The 20,015-nt window shown below is 48.1% G+C and overlaps 1 protein-coding gene across 1 annotated transcript in view; it reads left to right on the top strand.

The window, feature by feature from the left end:
• Positions 1 to 20,015, top strand: part of POLA1 (DNA polymerase alpha 1, catalytic subunit) — a 3,104,727-nt gene that overhangs the window by 1,767,197 nt on the left and 1,317,515 nt on the right. The gene's annotated exons all lie outside the window — the stretch shown is intronic.

The following is a 20,015-nucleotide window of genomic DNA, read 5'->3' on the forward strand; positions in this document are numbered from 1 at the left end:
GGTATGTTGGACAGCCGTGGACCATACATGGCAGGATGTACAGTTAACCATCTCCGGCCACTGACACGGGAACTGGTCCTGCCAAGAGAGTCACTGGCACCACCTTGCCCAGTGCCAGATGTGGTACTACTTCCTGATGGTGACTGCTGTCTGCTGGGTCTCTCTCTCACGGAACCGGCCAGGACCAAGTGTCCATGGCCAGCTACATTGTGCTGTGGACAGCACCCTCCCTTAGGTAGTTCTGGTGGTACTGCCACTATGGGAGTATGAATGTGCACGGCCAGGTGGGCTCTCAGCTGATGTTGCTGACCTATGTCCACGTGTCTGATGCCCTCCTCCCACCACATGTTCAAGCACAGACATTGCACGGTTAAGGACTGACAGTGTCTCACCCCGTCTATCCACGACATCATTGAAATGACGTATGGCATCACCAGTGCCATGGTGGGTGTCACTCATACCAGGAAGTGTTGCATGCATGACCCTGACCATCCGTGTGGTGTACTTTTCACAATGTGTCTGCGCCTTGACGGACCGAAACATGCTTTGGGTGACAAGTGCTGTGGCACCTCTGACAGGGGCTGGATGGGCAGCAGTCCTCCTTCAAGCACCCCTGTCAGTCTACCTGTGTGGGACCTTGCCAGCTCTTTGGGGGTCTGCTTCTAAATCTTGAAAGCTCATAATCTTGAAGTTCAAAATACTGAATCCAAACGTTTGAAAGTTCAAAATACTGAAAACTCAAAAATACTGAATTTCATAATGAAAAGAAAAACTACACGGTAATAACACTGTACTCCACCAAAAGTACATAGAGAAACAAAAGACAAAGAATATTAGTTTACTCTAACTATTAGCAGGTGGGCAAGCTCCCCTGCACCCCTATGTGGGGGGCTGCGCCATCCACACCCCCCTGCTTCTTAAATATATAAACTCTGAGATCGCACTTTACTACATTAAGATGAGTTATGTTGTGTAGCAAATTAAAAGGGAACATGACTAAGGTTACAACAGGCAATCATGAAGCCATGTAATGGCATGTTTGCCGTTTTCTTCTGTGGAGTGTGATCTCGGAGTTGATATAGTTAAGTAGCAGGAGGGTGTGGGGGGCCCCTGCCCCCCACATGGGGGATGCAGAGGGGCTTGCCCCTTATTTATAGTTGGAGGAAAGTAATATGTTTTGTTATGTAGTTGTGTTGGAATATTGTAAGTGTTGGTGTACTCCATTTTTTCAGTATTATGAAATTCAGTATTTTGAGTTTTCAGTATTTTGAACTTTCAAGATTTTGGACTCAGTATTTTGAATGTCAAGATTATGAGCTTTCAAGGTTTAGAAGTGGACCCCTCTCTGGCTATGGTTAGTGTCTACAGTCACAGATGCCATAGTTGCCACACTACCCTTTTCAATGCCACCACCCTCCGACTGTCTGATATTTGTGGCTGCTGGGGACCGGGCATGTGTGGGCATACTGACCATGTGCAGAGACATTGGGGGTGGAAGTGGGATGTCAACCAGTGGCACAGATTCAGCCCCCAACAACCCCACCTGTGCCTCACTATGGCCATCATCAGAGTCCGATGAGACACTGAGATCAGGTTGTGAGGGGGAGAATCCCCAACCCCCGTCTTCACCTGTGAGGGGAAGACAACATAAGTAAATTACTTCCTGCACTATAATGTTTGCTGATCCACACCCACCAACATACAGGTGGGGTGCACAAAGACAGTATACATAATACACCTTCTGACTGATGCTAATGCACAGCACACAATCAGACCACAACAGACACTCTGGACAGGCCCTCAACAACATACAGTGCAGCTACGTCCAGTTAATTTTGCTACTACTATACACCTGTGAGACGTGAGAAGTTGGGAGTATGTGATGGACCTTCACCTAACACACTGTACCCGTGTACACACTACTATTGTACCTCTGTATAGCACAGTGGTTACACCTACGCAAAAGTACATGCTAATATGTTACAGCTCCTGCAAATAGGCTCCTGTGATGGACAGTGTGATGCACTGCAGTGAACCCCACCACAAGTGAGCATACACATATTGCAATATGGCTAAGCTTAACAGTTGTGTGCATGGAAAACTGGCTGCCCTTAACATGCCTAGCGTATAGGTGAGTCCCACAACATGACAGTTCCACACTCACCAGCTTCAGGTTGATGTTCCCCAGCGACACCAAAGGGACCTATAGAGTTGTGGGGGAGAGTTACTGTCAGCACACACATACATGTGGCAGTGGTACAGGATAATCTCTGCATTTATGAACATGTACACTACAAGCTGTGATACTACCCAGATTGCTGACATTTGCAGTGTGTGTGCACATGTGCATTACAAATCCCCATCCACAAATGCAGATTGACCGAACATATGCATACAGGTATGCAAAGGCTGCCACTATGAGTGCTACAGTATTAATGTGATGCCCACTGGGGCCTTACCTGGCTGCTCCTCGACTGTGGAATCTGTGCCACCCACCACCACGACAATATGTAGTCATGGTTTCCTGGGAAGCGGTGGCTGGACCAAGGTTTGCAAGGAACTTCTCAGTGGCCAAGAGTGGTGCTTGAGTAGCAGGCCCTCCATCTGTGCTAGCATGGTCTCTGGCCACAGCTGCAGCCCTTTCCCATGCATTGTGGTCATAGCTCCTGTCCCGGTGGCCCACATTATTGACATTTGCTACCACTTCTGCCCGCAGGGCAGTGTGTTGCTGCTGGTTTTGTCTGATTTTTCCCAACAGTACCCGGTGATGGAGTCTAAGGGCATCAGTGATTGCAGAGGTCTCTGCGTCTGAGAACTGTGGGTTCTGTCTTTGGTATATCCCACCTGAAAGACATGAACAGGGGAACACATCACAGGACTGCATACATTGGCCACCATTATGTACAGACCCTATACATCCACTTTTGCCAGCACTATCCACTGCTAACACACCCACATCATACCCCTGACATCTGTCAGCACAGTCTGTGTGTGGGTATCAGCAACATACTGGCATTACATCATGCGTTTGCCCCGTGATCCTGATGTTTCATGACCTGAAGTAAACTTCATTTGATCATCAACCTGCGGGATGTCTGATCTGGATCGGATCCAAGACGGCAGTTTTACCAGCATCTGATCTGAGCACCAAGCTCCTCCCCTTACCCATAATACCCCTCCATCTCCTTTCTTCCCTCAGATCTCGTTTGCCACGTCTTTGCCAAGCAGCATGGTTTAGAGCTCCAGGTGTGTTAGGTGAATTTCTTCTAGCTTTTGTGGGAGTTTTGCATTGTGTTAGTGTAGGTAGGCTTCCTACTGTCCCTTACCTCCCCTTCCCTCATTTTTTGCGTTGCATTCATCAAAAAAAAAAAAAAAAAAAGTTATTGTGTCTTGTTAGGCCTAGTCTCCCTTCCCCTACCTTCCAAGTGAGTGTGTGAGAGTGTTGGGGCTGGGTAGTCAGTTCAACCTTGTTAGGTTAAACTTTTTGTTGTGTGTTGGACATGGCTGATCAGCAGGCTAAGCAGATCTTTAGGAAATGCACAGAGTGTGGCCATAATTTGTCCCCTGCGGATGGCCACACTCGGTGTGTTGTGTGTCTGGGGACAGCCTATTTATCGTCTGACTGCTCTATTTGTGCGGGGTTTAACCCCAGAGCCCTTAAGGATCGTGGGGCTAAATTGATCTTTAAGGGACTTCTGCCTGCGACAGAGGCGGCTGCCTCATCTTCTTCTTTTGAGGTCACGGCTGTGAACCGCACCTTCTACTTCAGCCACGGTCTCTTCTCCCTCCCAGGCCGGGACTCAGCCTCCCGATCAAAGGTCTGTGGTTAGGGAATCCAAAAAAGAGAGGAACAGGGACCGAGAGGGACAAGGGGAGGAAGAGATCCCTGGATTGTTCGGATCCAGTGGGTCCTCCACCCAAAAAGACATTTTTTTCTAGGCCAGCTTACTCTCTGCTCAAATCGCCTAGATTCTCTCTGGAGCTGGAGGAGCTTAGGCCTCTTTGTAAGGCCTCTGTACACCGATCCTCCTGGCGTCTGTGGCCTCATCGAGGTCCACCCATAGTTTATCTGAAGCAAACATGGACAAAATAATGCAAAGGTTTATTCGTGCCCAGATTCAGATGGGGATTTTGCTAGCTCCCTCTCCCTCCGGAGGGGGAGACTCGCTTCCCTTCTTTGCCCCATTATCTCCTTCTTCAATCTGGCCCCCGGTATCAGAGTTGATGGATCCGATAGGTCCCAAAGTCAGGGGGCCGGTGCAGATGGTACCAGGTACGTCGACGCCAGCCATTACCTTGAGCACATTGGATCCGACTGCTTTGGACCTGAGCGGCTCCCTGAGCCAGAGCCTAGGCGTCTGATCAAAGGGATTGAGCCTTTCCCTGTTGGTGCCGACACTGTCGGGTCAAGGTCTGCCCCTCAGTATCTCGGCTGCGTCGGGCTCAGCCACCATCCCCTTGACGGATCTGGGGAGAGCGGTCTCCTTACCAGTTCCTCAGGAGGCCTGTTCTCCCTCATTGTTCGATGTGGTGGAGAGGGTTCTCTGCAGAGGATCGAGGCCCCTGACCATCTCATTGGATTCTGGCCCGACTCCCTCGCCTCTGGGTGCGTCCTCTGCCATTTTGCCCATGCAGGGAAGCCCATGCTCAAGGTGACCCAGCCCTTTTCCCTTGAGGAATCTCTAGTAGTTTGCGAGCCCTTTCTGGAGAGTCCCACCAAAGAAATCCCCCACAAGCGAACGTGCAAAAGTAGGCACCTGGATTTCTCCCCAGAATCCTTCACTGAGGATACTGACTTGGAGGAAGGGGAAGATTCCCCCAGATCACCCCCCCGAGGGTGTCTCCTTTGAAGACATAATGGCAGTCCTGTGCCAGCGGAGGTTGGTCCGCCCCCAAACCATCCTTGGATGAGTCTGTGTTCCTGGAGGCCTTCAACATGGGCCTGTCTACCTCCTGGATGCCCCCCCCCCCGGTGAATCCCTTGATGGACCTCATTACCACCAGGGCATGGAAGGAGCCAGACACTGTTGAGCCAATTCCCAGGTGCCCCGATAAGATCTTGAGCTCTCCAGTAGACAGACTGAGCTGGAACAAGGGGTCCGCTGTGGACATGGTGGTAGCGGGTGTCACCAAGAAAGACCTGGCCCAGGAAAGTTCTACGGTCCATCCCCCCGACCAAGCGTCCAGGACGATGGATCGTCTGGGAAAGCTGACATGCTTCAGCTGCCTTTTCTATAAGGGTGATGAATTATTTGTCCCATGTTACTAGACTACAATGAAACCTCGTCAAGGAGTTCACTGAGTCACCCCCAGAGTCCATGTCTCTGGAGGATAAACGTGCATTCTCCATGAGAATGGACTCTCTGAAAGCAGTTACGAATACGTCCATGCACCTCCTGTCACATGCCACTGAAGGAGCTGTAAGGGCTGCCGGGTCCAGCGTTGCCATGAGGTGACACGCCTGACTCGGGCTTTGTCAGTTCACAGAACCCTTTAAGGCGTCTTTTGTGAATGCCTCTTATGGTTCTTCCTTGTTTTGGAAGATAGTTCATGAAATGTTAGTCCAGAGTGAGAAGGACGGAAAGTCACTGTCTGCCGTCAGACTCCGCTTCTGTCCAAAGATCCTTTTCCAGGAATCAGAGGGGGCAAAAGAAGATGTGGTTCCGGAAGTCTCAGTATTCCCTGCTCTGGAGGCAGTCGGGGGTCGTCTCTTGATGCACCTGACAGCATGGGAGTCTGTGTCATCAGAGCTTTGGGTGCTGCAGATAATATCCAGAGGTTATACAATTCCCTTTCTAACCCCTCCCGTTCCACCAAAACACCTCCCGGACATTCCACCCGCGCAAAGGGAGGCATCAGCTATAGAAATCAGAAAGCCACTAAGGAAACAAGTCATCCAGCCCTTCCTCCGAGATCAGTTTGGATCAGGCATCTATTCCAGGTTCTATTTGGTGCCAAAAATGACTGGGGACCTAAGACCTATTCTGGACCTTTCTACACTAAATCTTTCAGTTGCCAAAGAGAAGTTCTGGATGGTCACTATGCAATCCATCCTGCCTTACCTGTAGGAGAACAACTGGATGTGCTCCATAGATCTCCAGGATGCGTACTATCACGTCAAAATGCACAGACACTCCAGGAAGTTCCACTGCTTTCGGCTAGGGGCCAATCACGATCAGTTCTGAACCCTACCCTTCGGTCTCACCACAGCCCTCATGGTCTTCACCAAGGTCATGGCAGTAGTAGCAGCTCACCTGAGGCTTCAGGGGATAAAGGTATGTCTGTACCTGGACGATTGGCTCCTCACCACTCCCAGCAGGCATCTGCTTTGTCAGGCCAGGGATTTTTTTCCTGAAATTGTCAGACTTGCGGGGCATCACAGTCAACATAGCCAAGTCTTTAGACCCTGTTCAGGTTTTGGACTATATAGGAGCGAGAATAGGTTCATCTCTAACAAAGGCCTTTTTAACACCAGAAAGAGTCCGGAGCCTACGACTTCATGTATCTGTGATCCAATAGTCTCACCTTCCACCAGCTGAGGTGGTTTTGAGAGCCTTGGGTTCCATGGCAGCCACCATTACTCTTCTCCCCTGTGCTCCCCTTCATATGAGAATTCTACAGTGGGCTGTCCCTTTTAGATCTGCCTTTGACACATCCTGTTCACATAAGCAATGCATGCAGGAGGTCTCTCTTGTGGATATGTTCCCTGGAGCTCATAGAGGGACGCCCGTTTCTTGCAGCCCCTCCCCAAGCCACGGTGACCACGTATACCTCCCAACGGTGGGGGGACATTATTCAGGCAGGACGTTCCAAGGCATGTGGTCCCCAAATGAGAACAAACTGCATATCAGTGTTCTAGAGATGAGGACAGTCTTATTAGTATTGCAGGCCCTTCATACCTTTCTTCCTCTGGGAACGAGTGCTATTCAGACAGACAATATATCAGTGGTCTGGTATATCAACAAACGGGGGAACCAAGTCCTATCCCCTTTGTCGCCAGGCCATGAGAGTATGGGAATGGGTGATCTCCACCAGCCGCTTTCTGGTAGCAATGCACATCCTGGGTTGGTCCACTATTCTGAAGAACAAACTGAGCAGGACTATTCTAATGCCTTTCAGGTGGTCTCTGAATCCTTCAGTAGTAGAGCGGATCTTCTTCTAGTGGGGTCGGCCTTGCTGCGATCTCTTCGCATCTCCTTCCAACGCAAACTGCAATGAGTTCTTCACTCTGATCCCCCCACAGGGGGAATCCCCCAGGAACGCTTTGGTCCATGCTTGGCCTCCCAGTCTTCCTAATGCTTATCCCCCTTTGCCTCCCTTGACAAAATTTCTACAGAAGGCTCGACTGTTGGGGAGCAGAATTATCCTCATTTCCCCATTCTGGCCTTGCCAAATCTGGTTTCCCTGTCTTTGGTCTCATCTTGTAGTTCCTCCTTGGATTCTGGATCCCATACTGGATCTCATTTCGCATCCCTCGAGGGGCCTTCATCCAGACCTGGGCAGTCTGGAGCTCACGGCTTGGCTCCTCCAGTTTCCTTGATTGCTAGGACTCCCAGTTTGTCTTCACCAGTTAAGTCTATTCTGGTGGCAGCTCATAAATCGTCCACCCGAAAAATTTACTGTAGCAAATGGAAGAGTTTTTTTCTATCTGGGCATCTCAGAGGAACTTGAACCAATTTACAGCTTCTATTCTATCAGTCCTTGAGTTTTTGGCATATATTTTCCAGCAGGGTGCCAGCTCATCTACAGTAAAAGTTCAACTGGCATCCATTTCTAATTTTCATGTAGGTGAGAATATGGCTTCCTTAGCTTCCTCCAGATTTTGCAAAACATTTATTAAAGGTACCTTTCTTTTAAGACCCCCTATTAAGGATCCTACCCCTCCGTGGGACCTTACCTTGGTTTTACAGGTCTTGGTTGCTCTGCCCTTTGAGCCTGCTGCTTCTGTGGACCTAAAAGTTTTATCATGGAAGACAGCCTTTTTAGTGGCTATTACTTCAGTTATGAGAGTATCGGAACTTCAAGCATTATCTGTAAAACCTCCATATATGATCTTCCATAAAGGCAGGATTTCCCTTCATACTAACCCTTCCTTTCTACCTAAAGTGGCTTTGGAGACAAATACCAATCAATCAACTTAGCTGTTTTCTTTCCAAATTTTCAGAACAGGGGTGAATATAATTTGCATTTGTTAGACGTGCATAGACAGTTATGCATCTGCTTACGCAGGACTAAAGCCCATCGCAAGTCTGACCAGTTGTTTGTGTCCTTTGCTACGCCCTTTCTGGGCAAACCGGTTTCTAAGGTGACTATTGCCAGATGGATTTCCGTATGCATCCTTCAGACTTACAAAGATAAAAACATCTCTTCCAGATAGGATAACTGCCCATTCTACCAGGTCCATGGATACGTCAGCTGCCTTTTGGTCTAGAGGGTTTTTGGACGATATTTGTTCGGCGGCTACTTGGTCCTCATCTCCTCTCATCTCATCCTTTTATTTCTCATTATAAATTGGACATGGTTTCCAGAGGGGTAGCATCCTTTGGTTCTGCGGTGCTCCGAAATATCCTTCCATTAGGGCCACCCAGGGTTTTTTTGCTGGTAGCTGGGGACACTGTCCCACAGGTTGATGATCAAATGAGGTTAACTACTTCAGATAAAGAAGTTATCTACTCATCATAACATTCCATCTGAGTAGTTAGACTTCTTTTGTCATCAACCATCCCTCCCTCCTTCCCCCTGACCTTCTCTTGGCGCTTTCTGTCTTTGCAGACAGGAGAAGGGTGTGTTGTGGCTCTCCTCTTTTTCCATGTTTATGAAGGTGTTTAGGGTCAGGTTCATGTTTGGGGTATAGCAAACTCGATTTGAGGGAAGGAAGGAGATAGATGGGGTATTATGGGTAAGGGGAGGAGCTTGGAGCTCGGATCAGATGCTGTTGAAACTGCCATCTCAGATCTGATCCAGATCCGACATCCCACAGGTTGATGACAAATGAAGTACAACTACTCAGATGGAACATTATGGTGAGTACATAATCCCCCCCCCAGTGAGAACCATTAATGTGCATAATTCTCTGATGTTCTTCTTGTTTCACTGTTGCAGTCATCACATTTTGGTTATCCCTGCCAGGGTAGACCTCGGCTGGCCCGAATACCAGAGACTTAGTATTTCAGCATTGGTTGCTGTCGCTTGAGGAATGACGTCAGGTCATCAGTAGTATAAAGTAAGGTAGTCGACACCATTACATCAGTCTTTCTTGCCAAGGAGCCCGAAGCAGAGCAGTTCGCACGAGGGCCAGTCGGCCGCTTCCTGAGTGTGATTGTTTTTTTCTTGCACTAACCGATGTCAGAAAAAGTTAATTGTCTCGCTTGTGGAAAGCAAATACCACACTGAGACTCACTCATACTGCGTCACTTATTTAGGCCCAGACCAAGACGTCCTCATTGCCTCTTCTATGCTTTGTTCAATACTAGAACTATCCGTTGTCGGGCACTTATTGTAGCCAGATACAGTCCTCATATTCTGATATGGTTTTGGTAAGCCATTTGACAGCAGATCTTTAGAAAAACGTAAAGATAAAGACAGAGACAGACCGCACAGGTCCACATCTACCGACTACATTTAGTTAAGCTAGTCGTTAGTTCTCCGGTACTCAGTGAGGTGCTTTCGCAGTCCCTGATGCCCACTTCTGTTGATTCACAGGCCGCTATTGAGATCCTTTCGGAGTCCGATATGCCACAAAACTCTTCTTCGACTAAGGATCTTGTGGTCATCTCAACCTTGGATGGGTCCGGAACCACTGAGCAGACACCGGCTTCCCAAGGAAGGCCTTAGCACTACAGAATCTCGACACAGACGTCTTCTTTCATGACTATCGATGTTCTTCATGTTTCACTGTTGCAGTCATCACACTTGAGTTATCTGCCTGCAGGTAGCCCTCAGTCTGCCCGAATACAAGAGACTTAGTATTTCTGCGTCAGATGCTGTCGCTCCAGGACTGATGTCAGGTGGTTAGGGGTATAAAAACAGGCAGCTGATGCCATTACATCAGTCTTTCTTGCCGAGGAGCCTGAAGCAGAAGCACTTCGCAAGTGCCAGTCGGCTGCTCCCTGAATTTTCATTTAAGAATTTAAAAATCCTGAAGTCTTCTAAAGCTAAGTACTCCATTGGGGATCCTTTTTTCTTGCTCTAACCGATGTCAGAAAAAAGTTAACCGTTGTCTTGCCTGTGGAAAGCAAAAACCTCACAGAGATTTTCATTCTTACTGTGTCACCTGTTTAGGCCCAGACCACGACATACCTCCCTGTCTCTTTTGTGCCTTAACACCCAAACCATTTGTCATCAGGCTGTCTTTGTCACTAAATTCTTTCGCTCTCGATCTCTGTATTCCGAAATGGCTTCAGTAAGCCATCCGACTACCGATATTCCAAAAAAATGGAAGGATAAAGACATTCAGACCACATAGGTCCAAAGCTGCTGCTGACTCTCCGTTAAGCTAGTCGCCAGTCCGCTGGTACTCGAGGTGCTTTCACAGCCCTTGATGCCCGCTTCAGTGGATTCGCAGGCCTCTACTGAGACCCATTCAGAGTCCGGTATGCCACGAGGCTCTTCTTCGACTATGGAACCTGCGAATGTCCCTATCTTGGATGGGTCCGGAGCTCCTGTGCAGGAACCAGCTTCTGAGGCAGTTCTTCGCTCAACCTATGTTCGACTCAAACCGATGGCTTCTTTATCTAAAACTACAGAGTTTCTTAGGCCCAGAGTACACACTATGCCTAGAAAACCGACAACCAAAGCACATGCACCTGCTCCCATGCCACAAAAACAAATGCTCAGAATGGATGAAGACCTTATTACACTGATTAGGAGAAGTTAGCCTTCCCTGTGAAGAGAAGGAGAGACCAGTCCCCTACAGCTTCTACAGACCAGGAGTCCGATGGTTCTGAGGTTTCTGATTATGAGGACATGCCCTTTAGATGATTATGAGGATTCCGATGCAGAGGAATCCAATGTAAGTTGTGTAGTTAGGGCTAATTTAGTTAGTTACAGCCCACCCTATTCCTGTAGTTAGTTTTATAAATTTATAATCTAAAAGTTTTCAGTTTTTTGTATAATCTTTAATTCAATTCCTTTTAGTTGTGCCTGTGGTTTTGGGATTTATTCCCTTCCCGTGTGTTCTGTGTTTGGACACTGTGTCTTTGAGGATGTTGTTTGTGTTTCAGGTTCAGGGGGATGCAAGAAGTGTGATCTGTCAGAAGTGCTGTCAGAAAATGTTCTCGATGACCTGTGTGCTTTCTTGCTGTTATTGCCCTGTGTTTTGTACCTGCAGGACTCCTGTGCTTTGTATCATGAGGAGGAATCTCCCCATCCTCCGAGGCTTACATCCTCCCGAGGGTTCTCTTTCCAAATAAAGGTAAGCCTCCCTCCCAAACCACCGAAAGGGTCCTCCTAAACCACCAAGCTCCCGTTGGAGTCTGAGACCCATACCTCAAAGACCCAAGGAGCTACACCGGGTTCCGTAGCTTCTACTCCCCAGAGGCAGAGGGGCAACACACAGACGTGGTAGAGCAACCAGGGGGTCCTCAGAACCAGGGCAGCAGGGGCCCTGGGTCTGGCACTGCCCGCTCTTGGGAGTCGTCGCCTGGCCCCACCGCTCCACCCTCAGAGGCAGTGTCCACTGGATTCCGCTGTACCCAGTAGCCTGGCAATCCCTATCTCAAGAGATGTGGGTACAGTCGATTATATCCGAGGGTTACAAAATCCCCTTCAAAGGTTTACAATCTCTACAATCCCTTCCAGACATCTCAGGTTTAAGCAAGGGATTTGCAGAACAGGAGGTGGTTGGAAACAGGAGGGAAAAAGAGCTGGCCCAGAAGACCCGCCCAGACCAGGTAGGCAGACCGCTTAGGATCCTGCCTTTTCAGATAGAAAAGAACGGGAGAGATTGATTTGTACCGATACCAATATTAACGGAACAGATTTGTCAAGAAGGCGTCATTCCGGCCCTGGTCGCTTCAGTCCATTCTGCCCTTCTGGGCAAGGACACCAAGATGTGTTTCTATAGTGCTTAGACCTTCAGGATGCACATAAAGATTTCCAGACGCCTCCAGAAGACCAGTTCCGCCCTCCTAGGGACCAGTCATGTCCTTACCAGAGAGCCCCCCTTGGCCTTTGGCCTCACTTCAGCCCCCCAGATAAATGCATGGCAGTGGTCACAGCGGCATCTCCTCATCCGGTGATCTCCATTCCTCCAGGTATTTCCTATGACCACCAAGGCTCGCCACCACCCAGTGTCCAGAGCTTTCTTCAGTCCAGAGACTACACTTTAACAGCTTTGCAGGAGTTTGGGAATTCTCTAAAACTCTAAAATGCTCTCTTGCCTATCTATCACCTTTATAGCTATAGAATTAAACACTGGCCAAAAATGTTAGCCAGACTAACAGATCAAAGAATTCTGGACATCCAAAATTCGCTCGGGCTTCTTTGCACAGCAACAAGCAAAAAGACAGATTTATACTGAAGGTTCTAGGTCTTATGGCTGTAGCCATTGCTCTTCCACCACTCTCTAACCACATGCATGCATCTTCTGCAGTGGATGCTATTCACGCGAGGTCGCAGTACTAGGCGAAGGCATGAGGCACCTAAATCTTGGTCGTACGACGTGCCGAGCTCTGCTGAACTGGTGGATATCTTCCTTCTTCAATATCAATTCTTTACTCCTCCTCTCCCCTCCTCAGTCACTACGGATCACCACGGATGCCTCTGGGGGGGTGGGGCATTCAGGGCAGGATGGTCCACGGACGCGGCAAACATATAGAATACATCCTGCCACAAAATGTCCTGGAGATGAGAGTAGTGCTTTAACGCTGTAAGCCCTCAACGACTTCCCAATGACGCCAGAGTACAGACGACAGACATGTCCCAGAAGTCTGGGGTACATCACAAGCAGGGGCGGACCAGGTCCCATTCATTATGTCGAAGCTTCCTAGACTTTGGCAGGCAGGTCCATAGGTTGAGTATCCATTCTGATGTCTCTCATGAAATCTGTCTCAATCAATCTGTAGTGGATCAGATTTTTTCCCTTGTTTTATCTCTTTGTTGCATCTTTTGCTACTTCCTCAAAACAACAAGTGCCCCCGATTTCACTTCTTTTCCTCTTTCTTCCACCTCTTCTCCTCCAGCCCCCTGCGATCTGCCCTTTTCCCTGTGACTTCTCCTTTTCCCTTGGATTCCACTCCTCATTCATAGAAAGCCGAGAGCCAAGTTGCCAAGTTGATCCTCATTGGAGCCTGCCGGCCTCGATGGTTTTGGTTTCCGCTCTGGCTCTCGCTCTGCAGCCCTGCAGCCCTGGCATCTGACCATCTTCCATCTGACTGATCCACCAATCACCAGCGATCCACATTCCATTCCGGGCACTGCTTGCTTCTCAACCTCACTGCCACTTCCTACCCGTTACTCATGATTGATGATTTTGGATCTAGATTTTTTTATATTTTAGTCTTAGTCAGTTAGTCATTCCCACTAGGAGTGTTTTATGCTATTTAGTTATTCATTTGGACTCTATTTGGAATTTTTTCCCCCAATATTGGACTTTTACTGCTCCTTTACATTTTTTTTAGATTGGTTTCGGAGGTTTTTCTCTCAGGCCATCTACAGTCAAAGTACAACAATCTGCTGTTTCAAGTATCATGTTGGCCTGCATGATGTATGACAAACATTAATATGCATAGGTTGTCTCATAGGTGATGCAAGGCTCTTCTGAAACCCCACCTATAAAGCATCCCTCCAGAGCATGGGATCTAAACTTAATGGCATCCTCCTGATGTGTTCTCCCTTCTGAACCGCCCCTGCTTTCGACCTTTTGGAAGTTATTGGACTTGGAAAATTATATTTTTACTGCTGTCAACTTCTGCAAGACTGGTTCTCGGGATTCTCAGAAGGGATTCCTCGCTCCGTTTTTGGTTTTTCATTTGTATTTGGTATCATTAAGAACTAACTTTAACCCCACCCTTTCTCGTCTCCCAAAGTCACAACCAAAACCAACATTAACCAACTCAGTCTTTTTTCTCTCTTTATTTCAAAAGAGCTGAACAGAAACTGCATTTTTTGCATTGTGGATGTCCAGCTCCAGCTCAGCTCCAGTAGTATTAGAACAAAACAATTCATTAAAATCGAATTATTTGTCTCCTCTATGCAGAAAACAGGATAGGTCTTCCAGTATCTAAAGGACCTTATCCAGATGTTGGACTTCCACTTCCTACTATTCTCTCAGGCAGCATAACACTTCTCTCAGCCAAAAAAACACTCAACCAGGAGTCTATCTATCCACTTCTGCAGCTTTTCAGGATAGACTACCCATTGATACCATTTCTATCTGCCTCCCCTCCAGAGGATTTTTCTTTTGGTGAAACATTGCATACCTTAAGGGAGCATTTCCACTGGGAATGCCAAGACTATCCTCAGTCCAAAAAGAGACTCAGAGAATTCCTAGAGCCGCAGCACAGGCCTTTAGCAATTCCCCCTGTCCTGGATGTTGTTGATGTTTTTATGGAGTCTAGTCTTACTCCTGACACTTCACCTCCTGCCCCTAGGAAACCAGACAAGTACTACAGAGTACCTGACGCTCACAAATTTCTTTTCAAGAATCCTACTGCTGACCCAGAGATCATTTCCCACAGGCCTAAATGTATCAAGGCAACTACAGCCAAGAATCCCACCCCTTCAGACAGGGATTCCAGAGCCTTGGACAGATGGAGTAAAAAGGTATATACCTCTGCAACTTTGACTATTAGGGCATTGAATTTTCAGTTTCACTTGCTGTAGTACCAGCAGCATATTATGGAACTTATTAAACAAAAAGTGCAACCTTTACAGACTGTGCAGAAAATATATTTAAAGGAGCTTATGCACTCTGCAAGCCGGGTCAGCAAGCATACTTTGCAGTGAGGCTTTGATGCCCTAGAAGCATCTTGCCGGGCAGCAGTCACTGGCTCTGTACTGAGAAGACATGCTTGGCTCAAGGAGCAGACCTTGGCAGACCATGTCAAATCTAAGTTACTAGACGTTCCTCTAAACAAGGACAGTCTGTTTGGCACCAAAGCAGAAGAGGTTCTCAAAAAGATGGAAGAAAAAGCTAAGTCTGTGCAGACTATTAAAGAATTCTTACAAGTGCAACCCCCTAGGTTCAGTAGGCATTGCCTTTCCAAACACTGGTCCTTTCCAGCCCCCTTCCAGGCCTTCTCAAACCAGACCCAGGGGCAAGAGACCATCCAGACTACAGTCTCAGGGTATGCAGAGATCTAAGCAATGGAGTGCCCCCACCCCTAAAACAGGGAGTGGTAAGTCACCTCCTTAGGGAAAAACTCAAAATGACTTATCTACTCCACTCCCCAGCCCTGCCCAATTGCTTGTGCCCCTATGAGGAAAGCTTGCTTTTCATGCAAGAAACTGGATGTCGATCACACAGGACCAATGGGTCCTCAACATTGTATCCCAGGGGTACAAATTTTATTTCCACTCAATGCCAACCCCAAGCGGGTTTCCAGACCTTCCTCCAACCAGTGGGCAGAGGCTCAAAGCCAAGTACTTTCCCTGCTCAATATCAGAGCTATTCAGCCAGTTCCAGTAGAACAGAGGGGTCAAGGATTCTACTCCAGACTCTTCCTGGTAGCCAGGAAAGAGGGCTCTTGGCACCCAATCCAGGATCTTTCTTTTCTCAACACTTTCCTGGTGGTACCAAAATTCATAATGCTTACCCTGCAACACCTTCTTCCTATGCTAGCCAAGGATGCCTGGTTGGTCACCCTAGACTTAAAAGAAGCCTATCTGCACATCCCCATAAAGGAGTCATGCAGGAAGTATATACGTTTCAGGGCAGGATCTATGCATTATCAGTTGTCTGCACTTCTCTTTGGCTTATCTTCTGTGCCCAGAGTATTCACAAAATGCCTGACCCCAGCCATTGCATACTGCAGACAGAAAAATATCCAAATTTACCCGTACTTGGACGACTGCCTGATTCAGGCAGTCAGGAATTGCTGTTGCAGCCCCTGACATTTGTGAAAAACCTTCTCACTTCCCTGGAGTACACCATTAACAAAAATAAATCAAAAATGGTACCCAGTCAAAAGATTGTATTCCTGGGAGCAAGCTTGGACACATCATCCCAGATGGCATTCCTCACTTCAGAAAAGCAAGTGTATCGGACAGCTTACTTCAAGCAAATGGCCACCAGAACCAGCTATCCGCAAGAAAAATACTACAGGTCCTAGGGTTCATGGCCTCATGTATACTGCGAATTCCATATGCAAGACTGCATATGAATAAAATTCAGTGGTACTTAAAAAGTCTTAGGTGCCAGCATTCTCATCACTTGGAAACAGTCATTCCTATCATACCCTGTATAAGGACAGAGTTCCTTTGGTGGGCAGAAGCATGCAACCACAACAAGGGACTGCCCTTTACTCAACCCCATGCCGCCCAGACCCTAACCACAGAAGCATCAGACTATGCCTGGGGAGCACACATGGATGGCAAATGCATTCAGGGCCACTGGTGCCCAAGTCAAATTCATCTGCACATCAACCAAAAGAGATGCTAGCTGTGCAGAACAGCTTGACAGCTTTCAGATCCCTACTGCTTCCAGGACAGCTGCTAATAAAAGCAGACAACACCACAGTTATGTGCTACATCAACAAGCAGGTGGGGACCCACTCATACCCACTCTACAGGTTAGCCATGGCCCTGTGGAACACGGTCTTGGACATGCAAGTCAATCTGCAAGCTCAATTCCTGCCAGGCAAACAAAACTCACTGGCAGACGACCTAAGCAGAAATCTACTAGACCCACATGAGTGGCAATTGGAGCCCAGCACCTTCAGTCTTCTGATTCAGAAGTGGGGGACCCCAGAGGTGGATCTCTTTGCCTCCCACTTCAACTACCAGCTCAGCAAATTCTGCACCAGGAATCCTCACAGCAGGGCCTGGAAAGTGGATGCCCTATCTTTTCAGTTGATCAATCTCTCAATCTATGCCTTTCTCCCTCTGCCCCTTCTCTCAAGAGCATTACTCAAGATAAGACAGGACAAACTGAGGACAATTCTGATTGCCCCAGACTAGCCACACCAGAACTGGTACCCACTCCTGTGTAGCCCGTCACTGGTGCCACTCTGGCACCTACACCAGAACCCAACCCTGCTCTCTTAGCAGGAGAGACAGATTTTGCATCCACAATTACAAACCCTAAATCTTGCAGCCTTGTTTATTCCTTGAATTCTCCCCCTGCAACCCTAAGCAAGCAGGTGTTGGACATCATTCTTGTGGCCAGAAGACCCAATGCAAGCAAGTACTAAGCTGATAAGTGGAAAAGGTTCTACTCCTGGTTTCAGTCTAAAGGAGAGGACACAAAAATGCCTTCTCTGCCTCTAATCTTGAATTACTTAGCAGATTTACTCCACAAAGGCCTGTCTTTCTCCTCCATTAAGATGCATGCCTCAGCCATTTTGGCTCATTTCAACACTGAGCCACCACTCCTCTCACACCCTCTTATCAAACAGTTCCTGAGAGGAGCAAACAACTTAGGGCCGCCAAGGAGAGCACCCACCCCTGCTTGGGACCTTAACTTTGTACTGGAAAAGCTCATGCTTCCCCCTTTGAACATGCAGCATCAGCAAAGTTAAAATTCCTCTTTTGGAAAACAGCCCTGCTTCAGGCCATCACCTCAGCTAGAAGAGTGTCTGAGCTACAAACACTCATGGCTGTGGAACCCTTCATTATTTTCCATGCTGACAGGGTTTCCCTCAGGACTAACCCTTCCTTTAAAATGCATGCATAGCTTGAGGAACAGCCCCTGCCAGACCATGTCAAATCTAAATTGTTGGATGACCCCTTGCACAAATAACTTATTTGGCACTAAGGCAGAAGAGGTCTTAAAGAAGATGGAAGAAAAAGCAAAATCTATGCAAACAGTTAAGGATTTCTTGCAGGTCCAGCCCCTTAGGCTCAGCAGGCATTGTCCCCTCCAAACACTCGTTTCCTGCTACCAGTAAACCAGCCCAGCCTAGGTCCCATGGAAGCAGACCACCCCCAGACAGCAGACCCAGGTAATGCAGAGATCTAAACAGTGGACTACCTCCACTTTGAAACCAGGGAGTTCTAAGCCACCCCTTATGGTAAGAACTCACAATGACTCACCTCCTCCACCCCCTTCCTCTGCCCACCTTCACTTACCCCCTAGGAGGAAAACTCTCCTTACACTCAAGCACCTGGGCCACCATTACCAACGACCACTGGGTTCTGAACATTGTCTCTCAGAGATACAAATGTTCCTTCCAACCCTAAAAGGTTCCCAGACCTACCGCCAAATCAGTGGGCAGAGGCACAAAAGCAAATTCTTTCCCTGCTCTGTATGAGGGCAGTAGAGCACGTTCCTGCAGAACAGACAGGCCAGTGTTTCTACTCCAGACTTTTTCTGGTGCTCAGAAAAGATGGCACCTGGCACCCCATCCTCAATCTATCCATTCTAAACACCTTCCTGGTAATCCCAAAATTCAAAATGCTCACCCTCCAGCAGCTGCTACCCATGCTCTCCAAGGATGCTTGGCTAGCCACCCTAGATCTAAAAGAGGCCTACCTCCACATTCCTATCAGGGAATCATGCAGCACGCCTTGATAGCTTTCAAGCCCTTTCTCTCTCCAGAAAAATCTTCTCTTCAGGGTAGGATCTCAACACTTTCAGTTCTCTGCACTTCCCTTTGGCTTCTCTACTGCTCCCAGAGTTTTCACAAAATGTCTGGCTCCAGCCATTGCCTTTTGCAGACAAAGAAATATTCAGATTTACCCATACTTAGACTGCCTTATTCAGGCAGCCAGCCAGGAAAAGCTGCTCAAGCACCTGGCCTTTGTAAAGACCCTACTAACCTCCCTAGGGTACACTATCAACGAAAAGAAATCCAAACAGGTGCCCACTCAAAAGATTATCTTCTTGGGAGCAAGTCTGGACACAGCATCCCAGATGGCATACCTTACTCCAGAGAAACAAATTTTCCTGACAGCCTACTTTTCTCAACTAGCCACCAGGCCCCAGCTAACTACAAGGAAGATCCTGCAAGCTCTGGAGTTCATGGCATCTTGCATACTACTTATTCCGTATGCCAGACTGCATATTAGGAAACTTCAATGGTACCTAAAGATACTTTGGTGCCAACACTCTCAAGACCTTGAAACTCATCTTCCTATAATTCCTTGCTTCAGAAAAGATTTTCTTTGGTGGGCAACAGCATGCTCCCACAACAAGGGAATGCCTTTCTCCCCACCCCCCTGCTGCCCAGACCCTCACAACAGACACATCAGACTATGCTTGGGGTGCACACCTGGATGGCAGGTGCATACAGGGCCAATGGAGCCCACAGCAAATCCCTCTGCACATCAGTCAAAAAGAGATGATGGCTGTGCAGCACGCCTTGATAGCTTTCAAGCCCTTTCTCTCTCCAGGGCCTCTCCTGATCAAAACAGACAACACCACTGCCATGTGGTACATCAACAAGCAGGGAGGGACTCGCTCCTGCCCTCTATGCAGACTGGCCATCACCCTTTGGCACACAGCCTCTGCCATGCAACTGCACCTGTTAGCACAATTCCTACCAGGCTCTCTCAACTCTCTGGCAGACCAATTAAGCAGAAATCTTCTGGACCCACACGTGTGGCAACTCAACAGAAGTATCTTCACCCTAATCACTCAGAAATAGGGAACCCCGAAGGTTGACCTCTTTGCCTCCCACACCAACCCATCAGCTCAGCAATTTCTGCACCAGGGAGCATCACTGCATGGCTTGGAAAGTGGATGCCCTGTCCTTCCCCTGGGTCAGTCTATCGGTCTGTGCCTTTCCTCCCCTAACTCTCATCCCCAGGGAACTGCTCAAAATAGGAGAGGAAAAACCAAGGACCATTCTTATAGCTCCAGACTGGCCCCGGCAGCACTGGTACCCCTTGATGCGCAGCCTGTCCCTGCTACCCCC

Source organism: Protopterus annectens, chromosome 5.part0 (assembly GCF_019279795.1).
Source record: "Protopterus annectens isolate FY-2018-M chromosome 5.part0, PAN1.0, whole genome shotgun sequence".
Taxonomy (NCBI): Eukaryota; Metazoa; Chordata; order Ceratodontiformes; family Protopteridae; genus Protopterus; species Protopterus annectens.